The following is a 17,937-nucleotide window of genomic DNA, read 5'->3' as shown; positions in this document are numbered from 1 at the left end:
ACTTAATGGAGATGACCATTTCTGCCTGCCATGAAACACTGCTGAGGCCCAGTGGGGATCACAGATGTCAAAATGCCGTGAAAACTTTAATGTGATATTACACGCCTTATCATCGTGATTATAATAATGATAAAAATCAAAGCGTCTCCCCCGCCAACAACACATGCACAAACACTGTGGGGTGGCCTGCTCCTCAGTTGCTAGAACAAGAGCAAGGCGTTTCCACCTTAAGGTCAATGCCATTGAAGGGAGGGTGTGATTAATATCCGAGAACCTCTGCGACAGCTGTTCCGGGTGAGCCATTCATACCATCCATGTCAAGGACAGGGCTGCTAATTTATTTATGTATGAGGATGACAACCAGAGAAAGCAATTAGGACTCAGGCATCTGTGATCCCTGATCGTTGGAACTGTGGCAGTGGTACCCCACAGAACCCTTAACAACAGTTGCTAACTGCTAACTACCTTCCTTCCACGTTGGCTCCGTTCACTGTCTCTTTAGATGCCAAACAAGTCATGTTTGTGCTCCAATCCCTCATCTGTTCCCTTCTGCATGCCAGCTCAAATTACAGGACACGGAGCAGGAGCGCTAAAGGGAAAGCAGACTTGGAGACAAAGGGGTGGGGGCGTTCTAAGGTATTTTCAGAGTTCTGCACAGCCATCAATTAGGGAATCCCTGCAACACCCCGGGAAAATAGGTCAATATTATTATCCCTGCTTCGTGGATGAGGAACCAGGCTTAAGAAGAATGGCTTGCCCAAGGCTAAGCCACCGATCAGCCACCGTTTCAGCTAAAACAGAATTAGATGGAAGAATCCCTGACTCTGAATCCTTGGCCAAGCAAGTGATTACTTAGCATGCAGAAGGTGATCAGTAACCAAGGTAGACTCATTGACTGATCCACTAATCCCCTCCTGGGCAGAGTGGTGGACGCTAGGTCCAATTCACACCCTAGAGCCACAAGAGCTTTTAAACTCAGATCCTGAATGATCCAAGAAAATGCTCCCACCCCACCCCTGCCGGTTATAAGAAAGATGAAGAGGTTGGTCTTCATAGTGGACATTGTTTTGGCCACCCAACATCTGAATACACTTCTTGCCAGGAGGCAAAGAGAGGTTTTCAGGACCTCCCCCTTGTAACTCTATAGAAGCCAACTTAGGTCCAGTATGTAGTACAGGGAGCGCAACGTTGGGGGTTGGGGTCCTTGGTTCCATGAGGATGCCTGGTGGCCATAAGCCTAGTGGCACCATCTTCATGAGACTGTCCCACGGCAAATCCTTGGCTATGCTTCACCCCCCTGGTCTCCCCAAAGCCTGTACTCCAGTTTTCCAATCTAGTCCAATCAACTCTTTCTGCCTTAAGTTAACTGGACTCCTCGGTTGTTTGCAACCCTGACTAAACAGCTTCTGACCTAGAAATGTAAGTACTTGACAAGGGGGATTAAAATTACCAGCCTCAGGTCCCCACACATTGCTGGCTGGAGAGTGAATATCCAAAACACCCACAGAGGGCAATTTGACAAAGCGACCATGTACCCTTTGACCCAGCTCTCCATGTTGGGGTGTGTATACGACCCACATACTTGCACAGGTAACAACTTATGTACACAGTCATTTTGCATGTGGGTACTATGCGCCGGATATTATAGTGGCGTTTATAATAGCAAAATATTGGAAAGGATCCAAAAGTCCATTAATGGGGGACTGATTAGATAAATTATGGTGTATATACAATGATGGAAATTATCCAGCTCTTTTTTTTTTTTAAATGAGGTATTTTCCATGTGTTGATATGGAAAAAAATCCCGCAAATATGCCAGTAAGTTAAAAGGAAAAAAAAAGGTTCAGAACAATGTGTAGAATATAAAATTCTATAAAAATAAGAAAAAAATAAGAATCTGTATTTGTTCTTGTTTAAATATACAAAAAGCATCTCTAGAAGGCTAGAAAAGAAACTAAACATAGTAGTTTCTTATTGGATGGAGTGAAAATATTTTAACTGGATGCCTTTTGATAATTTCAGGTTTATGAATCATGTCAATAGACACCTATTCAAAAAATTACATTTAAAAAAAATGCAACTGGGCGGGGGGGCGGGGGGACGCCTGGGTGGCTCAGTCATTAAGCGTCTGCCTTCGGCTCAGGTCATGATCCCAGAGTCCCGGGATCGAGCCCCATGTCAGGTTCCCTGCTCAGCAGGAAGCCTGCTTCTCCCTCTCCCACTCCCCCTGCTTGTGTTCCCTCTCTCGCTGTGTCTCTCTCTGTCAAATAAATAAATAAAATCTTTTAAAAAAAAATAAATAAATAATGCAACTGAGGCACCTGGGTGGCTCAGTCGGTTGAGCGTCTCACTCTTGATTTCAGCTCAGGTCATGATCTCAGGGTTGTGAGACAGAGCCCCACATCGGGCCACACTCAGCAGGGAGTCTGCTTAGGATTCTCTCTCTCCCTCTGCCCCTCTCCCTGCTCGTGCTCTGTAAATAAATAAATAAATAAATAAATAAATAAATAAATAAATATCTTAAAAAAAATAAAGTGCCACCTAAAAAAAGAGAGAGATGAACCAAGAAACAGACTCTCAACCAATTAACTGGGGGTGGGAGGGATGATGGGTGAAATAGGTGATGGGGATAAACGAGTGCATGTGCTGTGATGAGCACCAGGTGATGTATGGAGGAGATGAATCACTAAATTGCACATCAGAAATTAATGCTACACTGTATGTTAACTCACTGGAATTTAAATAAAAACTTAAGAAAGGAAAGAAACAGATCATCTTTCAAGCATGGGACACATTGATAGTTGCATAACCTGTTTTTTCACTGTATTTATATTTTTACTATATTTATCTTTAAGGTTTACCTCTAATTATGGCAAATGATACTGATTTTCTACCTAAGGTCATAAAATAATTTTCTTTAAAAAAAATAGAAAACAGAAAGTGTCGCCTCAGAGCCTGAAAATCAGCACAAATGAGATTCGTTTGATCACCCTGCCTTCACGCCAATGCACCCATCTTCACCCTGAGCATGTGGGTATGTGTTTAGGCTGACAGGGGCTGCTGGCTGGTCAGATTCCAGCCCATGCAGAAAGCCACATCAGAGACTGGAGGATTGCTTGCATTCTGTAGGAATCAAATCTAGTCCAGACCATTGAGGGGCAAAGACAGAATTGGTTGCTAAAAACCCAGCAAGACGGTTTCTAGTACAAGAGAAAAAGAAGGTTCATAGCATCTTTGATTTGCAGAATACAAAGAAATTACATTTCAGAGAAGTGCATGCTCTTAAGACGACTTTCTCCAAGTCATACAATTCTGTCCCTTGTTGTCAAGACACCCTCCTCAGAAACAGGAAAACAACCCATTCAGCATGAGCTATTGGGAAATAGGGGGTCCTGGCCAATTATTTGCATCAGTGGAGTTCGTTTGGTGTGATTATTCCGCAAACACTACCCAATGAAGATATTTGAGTTTTCTTACCTGCGAATCGACTGATCAAACTCAAACCAAGGTTCCCAAGATAAAATGCACTTATTTATTAGTTAAGCCATCTACTTGAAAATCAATAATACTTCAAATTTAATGAGTTGTAAGACAAGTGAATTAGAGTTTGGAGTAAGCAATATTGATTAGACTACCTGGTCAACTTGAACCCATAACTTGCCTCTGTAATTAAGTATTCCGTGCAGTGTGCCATGCGCTCTGCACTAGTGGGTTTCATGAGGAAATCAGAGGTCTGCCCATTGCTGGAATGAAAGCCTTTTCCCTGCCCATTGCTGGAATGAAAGCCTTTTCCCTGCCCTGGCTGCCAGTCTGCACCCTGCTTAGTGCGCACAGCTCTGACCTTTTCCTCAGCAGCAGCAGGCTTCAGTGGTAAGTGCCTTCCCCAAGCACTAATCACCCCTTGCTCCAGTCACAGAGTTTGAGCGAATTTGAACATCAAAATGAAGACCTGCAACTAAAAAAAAAAAAAAAAATCATTGTGGCAGAAATTGCCTTCAGTAAAAAAGCCTCTGTGGAATGATATGCAACTAACTGTTAGAAGCTGTCTTTAAAGTTCCTCTTGCAGTTTGCATTTCATAGAAGCGCGAGGATGGCCAAAGCAGATTTCTCACCATACTGACGGAAGAAGGGACAGAAGGGCAGAACTGAAAACATCGACTGTCGCCACTCAACATCAAACATCCTGTCTTTCAACCCTAAATCAGCTTGCCTACATCAATCTTTTCTGCCCCTTCTTAAGGGAACCTTATTTTTTAATTCTGAGTAGTGTTTGCCTTTCAGCTAATTAATTTAATTAATGTCAAATGTAATCTCTGACCTTGTAGTGGTCCTAGATCTTTGGACAAGAGTGCTCCCTGGCCTTATCGCTCAGGAAGAAAAACCCAGAGAGTGCATGAGAAATGTAGCCACTTTGCAAAAACCATAGCTATTTTCAATAGGAAAAACAGAAAAGCAAGCAACCTCATCTAGGCCCTGCCATTGAGAGTATGGACTATGGATGGAGTGGTGTAGGTACCTCCTAGGAGTTTATTAGAAATGCAGCCTCTCAGGACCCACCCCCCAGACCTGCAGAATCAGAATCCGCATTTTCTCCAGAATGGAGCAGTGGGTTTAGGATTGCAGTGTGGCTCTGCTCTTACTCATCATACGACCTTGGCCAAGTTATATAGCCTTTGTTTATTTCAGTATGTCCACCACATACTAAGCACTCAATAAATGTTAGCTATTGTCAAAGGAAATTTTGAAGGAAACATTTCTGGGAATAAGTGAAAAGATCCCAGGCTTTGGACAAAAGGAGATCCTTTGGGGAAAGAACAACATATGCCTGATGTAAATTGACAAAGATTTTGCTGGCTCTAGAGTAGCAGGAATGGGGGAAGAAGCAGTGATATCTAAAAGGAGGGATCACTGAACACAAGTATGTGTTCACATCTACCCTGCTCCTTGAGCTAAAAGGTGCAAGATTTGAAAAGAAAAAAGAAAAAAAAAACAGTTTTGGAATTCATAGTCCTTGATTGAAATCCTACCTCTACTATCTCTGGCTACATAAATTTGAGCACGTTACTGGGCCTTGGTCTCTTAATATGCATATGTATGAGGAGGATATTGAAAGTCCCTTTAAAAGTAGTTATGAAGCCTGCATGCAATAAGGTGCCTGTGTGTGTGTGTGTGCGCATGCATGCATGGTTTTTCTTAGCTGATGGAAGGCAGAGTAGCTGTAAGGCCATAGGACTCTCTGAAGACATGGGTTTGGGTTAGGTTTATAGTGGTTCACAGCCTGGCTGCATATTTTGAAAATGTGGGGGTGCCATTTCAAAAAGGCTTATATCCAGGCCCCATACCAAACCACTTAAATCAGAAGCTCTAGGGATAATGCCTAACGCTTACTATTTTCAAATGCGCAGCCCGAAGTTGAATCCTACTGTGTTAGAAAGAAAAAGAACTGAGAGAGAGATAGCAAAGTCATTCTGCACCAAAATATATATATATAGATATAAACAATAATCTGGGGTGACAAAAGCAGATAAACAAATGAGAGAAAAGTGGGTCTGGAGGTGAATAAAGAAAAAGGAGCGCCTCAGGCTATGTCTGGAACTCCAGCAGCAGAGGTGGTTAAGGTTCTTACTAAAGAATAGAGAGATCCAATATTCTTGATACTGGCTATCTCACAACAAATCTACAGTGAAAGCAATCACATAGTTAATATGTGAGATACTTGGGAGAAGACAGAGAGAAAGACACTCACGGAAAAAGAGCCATTGACTCCCATTGGGGTTGACACTAGGGCTGATATAGGAGAAGAATAAAAGCAAAAATAAATAAATAAAACAAATAGATGACCAGTAGACATGCAAAGCCACTGAAAGCTCCAGAAATCTTGCGGGGAGCATGGACCTCCTACACCAGGAGGAAATAAGGATGTGAGTCCATTTTTTCTAGAGCCTAAGGGGAAAGGTGAATTCAATTGACTTCAGGTCACACATTGCCCAGCTTACCCTGGGCAGATTCTCAGGATGGGGTAGTAGTTCTAATGAGGTGTGACAGGCTGACATCTCGACTCCCTCCACACACTGGGTAGTCCCCTATATTGAAGCCATTGGTACAGAAACCCCACTAACTGATGTAGAAGTGTCAGTGAAGCTACTGTGGTGGTCTCATACTCACCAGCTTTGCAAATAGATCGTTTGAGGGAGGTTTTCCAGCATTGGTATTAGCAATTAAGTCTTGACGACCATTTTTAAAACATGTAAGGAGGAAACATGGCCTCTGTCTAATACGCTTCTATTGGGACCCCTAATTTTCAGAATCCTACCATTTGTGACTCAAGAGTCAAGGGAATTGAGAGGAAGTCAGGCTGAGGGGGTGCCCTGTGGTGTGGGCTCACACATTTACACTCACACCCTTCCGTTCAGCCTCTTTGAGGATTCCATGGTGCTGCTGGTAAAAGAAAACAACTCAGGAGAACTCAAACTAAATAAAGTAACTGTGCATCACATAACATTTAGGCATGTATGGATTTTTTTTTTTTTTAATAGATGACCTCTTAGAGGCATGATTGCTGTTTAACACACAGAGTGAAATCATTTCCAAGGAACCAACATCATCCAATATACAGCTTTCCGGCCCTACAGGAAAACCTTTTGAGCTATCAAGGCTTCAAATGAAGGAAAACTTCTTAAGAACCTTCATTTAAGGATAATAAAAGTCCATCTGTCCCTTTAAATAACCTTGATTCTCTTGGAATGATTACTTTTTTTAAAAGATTTTGTTTATTTATTTGAGAGAGAGAGAGCATGAGTAGGAGAAAAGGGAGAGGAACAAGCGGACTCCCAGCTGAGCAGGGAGCCCAATGCGGGTATTGATCCCAGGACCGTGGGATCATGACCTGAGCTGAAGGCGGACACGTAACCCACTGACCCACCAGGCACCCCAGCATGACTACTTTCTATAAATGTTCAAGACTCTGATTTGTCCTCTTTTTCCATGAAATAAGGGAAATTACTTAAGAGCAGAGACCGTATTTACCTGGCTGATTCATAGCGTTCTAGTCTTAGCTCAAGTGTCTTACTCTCTTGAGAAGCTTCTCCTGACCCCCAGGCCAGGGGAAGTTGCCCTGTCTCTGAGTTGTCCTGTCCTGTCCGTTAGCAGTCTCTTTATGTCACCACCCCGTAACTTGTCCTATGTCGAGATTATCTGTATGCGTCTGTCTCTCTGACAAGACTGAATACCGCTCATCGTACCCCTAGCACCTAACACGGTGCCTGGCGCAAGATAGAAAATCAGTATTGGTTCAACTGTTGACATTGGCAGAAAATGAATAAAAGCAGATTCACTACAGCCCAGAATCTGTGTTACTATAAACAGGGATATCTGTTACTTTCTTCCTCTCCTGAGTAATAACTGAAGACATTAGTCTATTCTCCCAGCTTCATGGTGAGGCAATCTGTCTAAAGAAGATTGTTCACTTGAAATTCAAAGACAGCTAAAAACTCTCAAAACCAGCCTATGCTGTAAGCAATGTAGTGTGAAGAATGTGTCTTCCCTGTTTGGCACTGTAAGCCCGGGTCTGGGCACAGGGTCTGCCCAGGGTAGCCACCAGGGGTGGACATGACGATATGCCACCCAGAATTCCCTTCAAGGAAGGACCTGCTGCCCTTCTACACTGAGTGTCATCAACACACAGCCTTCCCCTGCCAGCTCCTTTAGAGACTGCTTCAGCTCTACATGACCTCAGCTGAGGTCGTGCCCTGCCCAGGACAGCCCTCATCCGGTGAACGAGCAAGGCAGCAGTATAAAGACCCAGCCGTTCTGGCCAAATGTGGCCACAGGACAACCCCAACAGGCCACATCTTCTCTAGGACCTCCCAGCAGCTTCCCGTTTGTCCTGTATCGTGGTGTGGCTTTTCCCTGCGTCCGCTCCCACTTCCCCCCACCTTATCCTCCCAGATATTGGTCCCTAACAAACACTTTCCTCCTCAAACTCCATCTCACTGTCTGCTCCAGGAGAACCCAACTGTGAAACTACCAATAAATGCTTATCGCATAAATGAATGAGTAAAACAAAGAAAGTATAAATAAATTAATGTACAAATGAGTAAAAGATGCAATTAGAAAATATTTCAGCTGCACTAAATAACTCCCACTGTCAACTGAAGACAGAATTGGGGGAATTGGGGGATGCCCCCAAACAGTCCCATATATACATAGTGGAGTTTAGCTCCCACTTCCTAAGCATGTCTTGTGTTAATGCCATTCTATCTCACATCATCCTTTCAGCTGCCCTGTTGGGTAGAAATTCATTGGCCCCATTTTACAAATAAGGGAAGGAGACTCTCTCAGAGGTGGAAGATCTTGCTCAATATCACACAACTAAGGAGTTGTAAAGTTGGGATGCAAATCTCTTCTGCCTGGTTCCAAATAAAACTACTCCATGGTTCATATCATCCTCTATAATCAATAGCAAATGTTTTAGCTGGTAACCCCTTCTCAATATGGCCAGACAGACTGGCTGAAAGCAAACATTTGGCCTGAACATCTCCTTCTTCCCATCTGGCTGCTCCAAAAAGAAACTGTTACCCTCGTTCCAAGTGCACCAGCTCATCCCTGATGAATAGACACTACCTGGACAATTCCAGTCTTCTTTTTAGCCTTAGTGGTATGTGCTATGCTGTTTCTCCATGTGACGAATAATAACAATAATAAAAGTTAATAGTAGTAGTAGTGAAAAAAAAAACTCTTTACTAACTTAATAATCACAAGAAAATTTCTTGCAACATTTATCTAAAAGGAGAATGGAATATCGTATATTAAGTACCCAATGATATAGCTTGTTGCAAGCACAGTTTAAGAGGAAATTAAAAATGCACTTGAAGCAACACAGCGAGGGTCATGACAGCTCCCTGCTTTCCCAGTGAAGCAAAATTGAAATATCATTGGAAACTAGACAAATTAGTACCTCCCCCAAATTTTGGAGGAATTCCCTCTACTTACAATGGGGAGATGAGTCCCTGTTCCTTATCCCTTTCTGCATCCAGGCTCTTTGCCTTGTGATTTCATAGCACCCTCCCACATGGAGTCAAGGTTTGTCATGTGACTCGCTTTGGCCAATGGGATGTCAACAAGTGTGATACAAGCAGAACCTTAAAAAGTGTTTTTAAGATTAGGCTTTCTCTCCCTCTTGCTCCTCTACCATTGCCATGAGAACATGCCCGGGCTAGCCCACTAGAAGATGAGAGAGGTGTGGAGCAAAGAAGCCTCAGCTAACGTGTCCCATCCAAGTCCAGCCTAGATCAGAGCCCAAGCTAATCCTCTGTTGTGTGAGAAATAAATGCTCATTGTCAGATGTTACTAAGTTTCCAGTAGTTTGCTACAAAGCAAAATTTAAATAACATAATGGGCTTAGGTCAAAAACTACTGGAAGCCCTCAGTTACTTTGATCTTTGAAACAAAATGGCAAAGACACCATCCTTATATCCCTGTAATAAATCCCTCTTGCTCATGGTGCATGATCCTTTTAATGCATTGTTGAATTCTGTTTGCTAATACTCTGTTGAGAAATCTTGCCGCTATGTTCATGGGGGATATTGGCCTATAATTTTCTTTCTTTCTTTCTTTCTTTTTTTTTTTTTTTGGTAGTGTCTTTGTCTGGTTTTGGTATCAGGGTAATGTTGACCTCATAAAATTGGTTTGGAAGTGTTCCTTCCTCTTCTATTTTTTGAAATAGTTTGTGAAGGATTGGTATTAAACTGATAAGAACAGATACTACACTTGATCTTAGCCAAAAGGCCGAGAAGCGATGTGAAGGATTGGTATTAATTCTTCTTGAAATGTTTGGTAGAATTCACCAGTGAAGTCATCTGGTCTTGGACTTTTGTTTGTTAGGAGGTTTCTGATTACTGGCTCAGTCTCCTTACTAGTAATCAGAGTTTCTATTTCTTCATAATTCTGTCTTGATAGGTTATATGTTTCTAGTAATTTCTTCATTTCTTCAAGGTTGTGCAATTTGTGACATATAAATGTTTGTAGTAGTTTCTTATGATCCTTTGTATTTCTGTTGCATAACTTGTTAGCAAAATGGCAAAGATAGACAGGAAAAAGGTGAGCAGAGGTGTTTATAAACCTCCTCTATGTATCCTCATGCCAGAGAACAGGGTCAGTGCTGATCACAAAATGGCTTTCTGAAGTAACCATAGATTTCTGCTCCATTGTGTGTTAGTCTCTCTCTCTCTGTCTCGCTCTCTCTTCTCTCTTTTGTGGGTTTGTACTTTTTATTTATTTGTTTGTTTTATTGAAGTACAATTAACATGTAGTGTTATATTAGTTTCAGGTGCAGTATCTCTTTCTATTGGTACTGTCCAATAGAAATACAATGCATACCAGATAAATCATTTAAAATCTCTAGAAGCAACACTTTTAAAAAGGTAAAATGAAACAGGTGAAATTAATTACAATAGAATATTTTAATATATCCAAAATATTATCATTTCAACATGTTGCCAATGTTTTTAAATATAAATGAGATATTCTACATTCTCTTTTTTGTGCCATGTCTTTGAAATCTCACACTCACAGTACATTTCAATTTGGACTAGACGTATTTCAGGGGTTCAATATCTACAGTAGCTAGTGGCTTCCATATTGGACAATACAACTCTATATTCAGCAGAGATGGTAAATGCACTGGCCCAGAGTGGAAGCAGACAGGATATGGAGTGTTCATCTTGGAATTTTTAAGCAGCCATTGGAAAAGAGAGAAAACAGAAAAACTAGGAATAGTAGTTGTTCACAGTCAACTTCTGATGTAAGAACTACACATTGCTTCAAATTACTCAGAAATATTTTTCTTTATCATATTCAGAACAGAAAAAAAAGCAGATAACCCAGAGAAACTCTCTCAGGTAAATGTTTGCAAGACACGTGAATTTTGGTTAGGAGCTGTGCATATCCATTCACTCTTCAACTGGAGACAGCTTGCCATAAGGGTAATTGTGCCATCATATAGGTAGAAGATAATGGGATGAGAAAGAACCCAGGTGCCCATTTGTTTGAAAATTCCAGAAATACACATACACACACTGTTAAAAAGTTCTGCATCACTCAAAAAGAAACAATGCAAAGCAAGAGCACGTAATTGAGAGAGTTATTACAGGTAACCCAATATAAGAAGTTATAGAACCTATGAAACAAGAGATGAAAGAAGATGTAGAAGAAAAGGAGGTTGAATTTTAGTCCTTAGATAAAAATGGAGCTAATTGAAAAAAAGGAAAGTGTTCAAAAAAATATAAAAAATCAATGAAAGATTAGAAAGATGAAGGAGAAATTAATAAATAGGATGGAGATAAGAGACCCAACTTATAAACAATTGGTGATACCAAAAGAGAATCACAATTTAACCAGAAACAAAAATCAAACCCTAACAATAAAAGACAACAAAGCAAACCTATCAAGTTTTGGGGCAAAATGTATGACCCTGTGATTCTCTACCAAATAGGTTGTCAACAGAAATATTTTCTTAGACAGTAAACCATACCCATTATTTATTGCCACAATGATGCTGCAAAACAAGCAACCACAAAACCTTGGTAAGATATAACAATAAACATTTATTTTGGTGTGCAAGATCATGAGTTGGCTGGGGAATTCTGCGGATCTGAGCTAGACTACCTCACATGCTGGTGGCCTCGGCTGGACACCAGGGTCCACTTGACTGATCTCCATGTGTCTCATCCTCCATCGTGCTAGCTTGGTCTCACAGTAGTAGCAGGGGTTCAAAACAGGCAACACACACATGTGCTTTCCAGCCTCTGTTTGCATAAAGTTTGCTCTCGTGCCATGGGTCAGAGCAAGTCACGGGACTGAGCCAGAGTCAGAATGGGAGGGGACTACAAAATTCCTGGCAAAGGAGGCCAGTTAGTGGAGCCATCAATGCAATCACTCCACCTGTCAGTGCCCTCCAGCCACAGAGCACCGTGAATACACCTGGACCACTTGGGTTTATTACTCATCTCAGTGAGGGTGAACACAGCCCGGAAAACCTTGAAGTGTCTCAGCAAGAGGGTATTAGAAAAAAAACTTGTGATAAGATTTGGTCTTGGGTTAAGTGATTTTGGGATGTGGGGCTTTGCTGCGGATTGATGCTCTCGGGAAGCAGAGGTAATCCTACAACTGGGTAGCTTAATAGATCTTATCTAGAAAGAGGAAAGACCAGACAAGGCTAAAACTAAAGAAATTGGTTAAGAAGCAGCAGTCACTCATATTAGCCAGGACAGGGAGATGTCTGATCATCTTTGTGGTGTGGACAATGGTCATGTTTTGTGTTCAGACATGACCGTGAAGTGTTTAGATCCATCACAGTCAGAGAGTGGCCTGGTCAGATACTTATTTTGTGCAAAATCATTTATGGTCCAATAGGAGAACACTAAGCCCCACTGCAATGCCAGCCTACTCCAGAAGGTCAGCAGCTCCTTTTCGTCCTTTTATATCACACACACTACCAGTGATTGTGGAAATATTACTTAGTGCTTTCCTCAGTCATCCCAAGAGGTGATTCAAAATAAAGAACTCCAAAAAAGCACCAAGAGTGAGCACTGAACTCAGTTAAACACAGAGCTATGTTCAAATAAATGTTATAAATATGGCGACAGAGAGAGTGACGTCACCAAGATGGTGCTATAGGTCTTCCCTGACATCGCTCCCCCTCACAAGAACAACTAACATTTATGCAAGAACAAGGCACTGCTGAAAGAATCCTAGAACACAGGGGTAAGGCTTAAGCACCCTCCTCCACCACCCAGACCAAGACAGAGGGCTTTAGAAGGGTAAAAGGAACACGTACACATTGGTAGCATTGCCCCTCCCCCAGGCCAGTGCAGCCGCAGGCCGAGAGGTTTCCCTGAGCTTCTTGTCCCTCCAGTGGGAAAAGAGAACCCAGAGGGGACAACCAGGCTCTCCAGCATTGCGGGTCACTGTGCGGGAGCCACTACAAGGATTGCAGGGGAATCTGCAGGCCCCAACCATGGGGAGTCTGTGATGGAAAAGTGGGGGAGGGGCCCGCAATAACCAGCACACAGATCTTGGCCGACCAAGTGCATACCTGCAGTGCCCAAGCGGTAGTCCCAGCCAATGACTTTGCTCATCTGCAGATCCAAATTGGGGGTGACTCTGACCAGGGAACTCAGCGGGGTGCCACTCTGCCTCATCTGGATCCTCAGACAAGAAGTTTTGCCAGCCAGCCCCAGAGCCAGCTTGCCCACGCCCAAGCAAGGTGCTGAGTCACAGCTCCAGCCACGGTGGATAGTGCCTTCCTGCCCCATCAGACCAGAGGGGCTGGTGACAACTCCTGGAAGCTGTGTGGCCCAGCAGCGCTCAAGTCAAGAGGGGGACAAGGAGAGGTGATGACCCCCAGAACCAAGCCAACCCAGGGCATGGAGGCTTCCATTGCTATGAGGACTCAGGATTTACTCCCAACTTTTCCGGCATACAGCTCACTATAGTAATTATATTGTACATTATATGCCTGGTACTTATTTATCTTACAACTGGAAGTTTGGACCTTCTGACCCCCTTTCTCCCATTCCCCCTGCCCCCACCTCTGCTAACCGCAAGTCTGATCTCTTTTTCTAGGAGTTGTTTTGTTTTGTTTTGTTTTTAAGATTCCACATATAAGTGAGATCAGACAGTATTTGTCTTTCTCGGACTTATTTTGCTAGCATAATGCTTTCAAAGTCTATTCATGTCATCACAAATGGTAAGACTTCCTCATTTTGCATGGCTGAATAATATTCCATTGTGTATCTATACCATCACTTCCATATCCATTCATTCATTGGTGGATACTCACATTGTTGTTTCCATGTCTGAGTTATTGTCAATAATGCTGCTATGAAAATGGGGGTACAGATATCTTCTTGAATTAGCGTTTTCATTTCTTTTGGAAATATTCCCAGAAGTGGAACTGTTGGATTATATGGTAGGTCTGTTTTTAATGCCTTGAGGATCCTCCATCCTGTTTTCCACAGTGGTTGTACCCATTTAGAATCCCACCGACAGTGCCTAGGGTCCCTCTTCCCTCTATCAATGCCAGAATTTTTTATCTCCTGTCTTTTTAAAAATGGCCATTCTAACATGTGTGAGGTATCTCATTTTGGTTTGAGTTTATATTTTCCTTGGATGTTTGGAGAATTATAGGTGCCAATTTTTTTTTTAATTTCATGAAAACTACTCAGAGTGCCAAAAAACAGAACAAACACCTTCCAAATGGGGGAAATAAAAGAATAAGGGAAAAAAATGTAGCATAAAATAAAAACAAGGAAAATAACTAAAAAGCATTTTTTTAGTCATAAAACAAAATGGGTGAAGTAAGACCAAACATATTGACTACCCTCCCCCTCCTTTTCACACTCCTGCCCCAGCATTAGCTGGTGCCCTGGGATGCTCTCTGTCCCCTGCAACCTTGCAAGCAGCCTGCTAATTGGTCTCTCTCCCTCTGACCAGATCATGGAGGGGGCCATCCACACAATGTTGATTACGGGTCTGCAATAACGTAAGAACAGGACTTGAGTGAAGCATTTGAAATTTAAGCAAGTTGGCAGGGCTATTTTGCGTCTGTTAAAACTACTACTTAAAAACTGATGCCTGTATTTTGTACAGTTTTTATTGCATTTTTCTAGTAATTCGCTTTTATTATATTTCCTAAAAATATCGGTCTGTAATACATTAGGAAAAGAAAATGGGCGTCAGTCCCTCGCCACAGATGATTCAAGAAGCCCCTATGTAGACCATAACAGAAGGAGTTCTCCAGACCACAAGTCAGAATCTGCCTGCAACGTTCAATAGTCCCCTCTCGCCCCTTACAGTGATTCTTACCTCTTTTTCCTGCCTCCACACCACTCCTAGGAGCATAAGCCTACCAATCACGCCTCTTATTGCACAGGGATTCTCAAAGGAGCTGGGGTAAAGTGGGGGCAGGAGTCCTATCTACCAAAGGGAGAGAGGAGAGAGAGAAACATCTCAGACCTGGGAGGGAGGGGCAGGGAATGTACCCTTGGAAAAAAAATTCTGAAGATTCAAACACACCTGGAGTCCACGTGCCCCTTTCCCCTCTCCTTGAGACTCCCTGGCCCGAAGGATGATGACGTCAGAGCTCCTTAGCTCTGCTCCCACTCTGCTTTACCTTCTTCCCCCATTACCTCGGGCCTCTGCCGGCCCTGCCCACCGCACCCCTGAGCTCAGACCCCCCGACACTGCTCTCTGAACACCCCGGCACCTACCCACTGACACCTCTATCCCTCTTCACAGACTGCCCTCCCTCTCCCCCGCACCACCTGACTGTCCCAGCCTGCTCCTCCTCCGGGAAGCCCCACCTCCAATGTCTCACTCCCTTGTTCCCTCCATTCTCCCCAAGGCGACCTTCGAGGCAAAAACTCTCAACACACACCTTCAACATCAGCCCTGAGACTTCAATTTTAGAATTTTTTTCTAAGAGCAAAATCGGGGATTCCTGCACAGATTTACTGGTAAAATTCTTAAGTTCAGAATAATAAGAGATTATTTGAATAACTAAGGTGTATCTATACAATAGAATATATATATAGCTGTCAAAAATGATGAAAGATACAAAATACCATGAAAGTGTGTTTACAGTACACTGTTAGGTAAAGAAGCAGACCACAAAACAGAATCTGTGTGCACTTAAAGAGGATGATCTTGTTATTAAAATATAGTGATAGATACAAGCGCGGTATGAAACCAGCAACAGACACAGGGGCAGACAGAGGCAGAGACACAAGGACAGCTACAAAAGTACAGATGTAGATACGGACCAAATGTTGTTTCTGTGCTATGGGATTTTAGGCAGGTTTTTTTTTTTTTTTCCTATCTATTTTTTTTTAGCAGGAACATTATTTTTTCAATAAGAAAAAAAAAATGTTTAAAAAGGATTTAATTGTGGCCCAGGTGCGTTGCCATGGAGCTGTGCACAGTGCTCTAGAAGAGCGCTCCCCTCTTGCCTTTGACGGTTTAGGTGGCCGGCTCCACCCCCACCGTGTCTGCAGAGCTAAACTAAACGTGTCCAATTGCCAAAAGACAAACGCTGGACAAATAGGTTTCTATACCGTTTCCCGGGAAATGGAAAATTAAATTGATCCTAATGACCAGGTTGGGGCTGGGCCCATGTAACTGAGGCTTTAGGACCTGTCTGGATAAAGTGTGAGTTGAACTTGGTCAGGGGAAAAGTGCACCAGCCCCGTTGGAAGCGTTCATTATGCTTGATGGACCCTTCGCTAAGCAGTCCTCCCCGGTTCTGCCAGTGCAGGCTAGGCCTGTGATGATTTATCCAGTCGGTATTGATTCTTTCCAGGCAATTCAGAGAAAGAGTTTTTCTTGAAACTGTCTGGGAAATGGAGCAAGTCCCCGAGATGGGCATATTAGCAGCGATGGTTTTTCACTTAGTTGCTATGTGTCCGTGTCTCTATATAATAGTAATAGTCTCTGAAATGTGTACCCTGGCTTTCCCCTGAAGAGGACACAGTTCTTTGACACATGTTGAGCCCAATTTTCCCATTTCTCAAGATCCTCTCCAAGAGCATGAGTACTTCGGAAGACACATTAGTTCTGTAAAGCATCTAGACTTTTATTTACTGACAGAGGGCTCTTGCTGAAGGAGGGGAGGCAGCTTCACACCAGTTGACTGTTTTGGCTTCCCCAAGACTCTCATTCTTCTGCATAAATCATGTGTGAAAGAGCTGATGGCAGGTGTACCATCTCATAGTTGGAGAAATGGAGGAGTCATGAACCACACCACTAGCCTAGCACAGCAAACCTATGTATCGAGCTGAACGGTTAGTCAGGGATTTCGGGAAGTGAAAAACAGGAGGAGTTGGAGGAACAGCTAAAGTAGATGGTGAAAGCAGGAAGAACCGCCACCAAATGGAGAACCCCAAGGAAAGGCATCTAAGGACTTTGGTATTGATAGGAAGGCGAGGCAGAGAGTCAGGACAAGCTATTGCCCTTGGTGTCCCTAGGGGATGTCACACTGGGGTGAGAAGATACCAGACGTCAGGAGGAAAGAGGGAGAGCCACCAGGCAGTTATCTTACGCCCTGCGGCATATGGCTGCCTGGGGAGGCCAGAAGGGCTCTACAGCATGAAGCTAGAGGTGTTCCCGGGATGTTCCAGGGCTGAGGGAGAAAGCTCAAGGGACAATTTGGCAGTGACCAGACTCAAGGGAATCCTAGAAAACAGGCTCTCACTAAACAAAAAACAAACCAAAACAGAAAACCTACCAAGCCCACAAGAAAAAAAGGTCACCATGAGAGAAAGCAAGCTTCAAGGATCTGTCACAGCACAAAGCCCCCCAATCAAGTGAGAACTAGCCCGATCTTCTATATCCTTTCCCCCACTCTCTCCAACATCACTGGGAAGTGAAATGTCACTTCTGGGTGGCAGGGAAGGAGCACAGGGTGAGAAGAGCAGGCTGGGACCCCTCACCTTCCCCACCTGGCAGCTTCTCTGCTGAAACAGCCCAATCCAGGGGAAGAGCAAAGATTTACCGCCAAGCCAAGCCGAGTTGGGATTTGTTTATTTCACAAGGAGGGCCATTCTCGTCTCTGAATCAAAAGTTTATGTAGGATTTGAAGTGGCTTTATGACTATTATCTAAAAGATAATGTTGCAGCTTTACTACACGGCTAGTCACAGTTGTGCAATATACTTTTACCTTTTCTTAAAAATATGAAACATTTCATAAAAGCTCAGAAAACAAAGTAAAAGGCCACAAACACCCATCATTCAGATTTAACAGATGTTAATATTTGTATAATCTGTTTCATCCCTCTTTTTTTTTTTGAAAGATTTTATTTATGTATTTGAGAGAGAGAGCATGAGGAAGGGGTGAAGGGGGGAGGGGCAGAGGGAGAGGGAGAAGCAGACTCCCCACTGAG

The 17,937-nt window shown here is 43.0% G+C and overlaps 1 pseudogene; it reads right to left on the bottom strand.

The window, feature by feature from the left end:
• Window positions 1–9,663: 9,663 nt before the first annotated feature.
• LOC115941179 (U2 spliceosomal RNA) lies at window positions 9,664–9,798 on the bottom strand (annotated as a pseudogene).
• Between the last annotated feature and the right edge of the window lie 8,139 nt (window positions 9,799–17,937).

The sequence above is a fragment of the Leptonychotes weddellii genome, chromosome 1 (genome assembly GCF_054177405.1).
Source record: "Leptonychotes weddellii isolate Sample4059 chromosome 1, ASM5417740v2, whole genome shotgun sequence".
NCBI classification, from domain to species: Eukaryota; Metazoa; Chordata; class Mammalia; order Carnivora; family Phocidae; genus Leptonychotes; species Leptonychotes weddellii.
The sequence above is the reverse complement of the archived record's forward strand: the minus strand, read 5'-3'. Positions and strand labels throughout refer to the sequence as shown.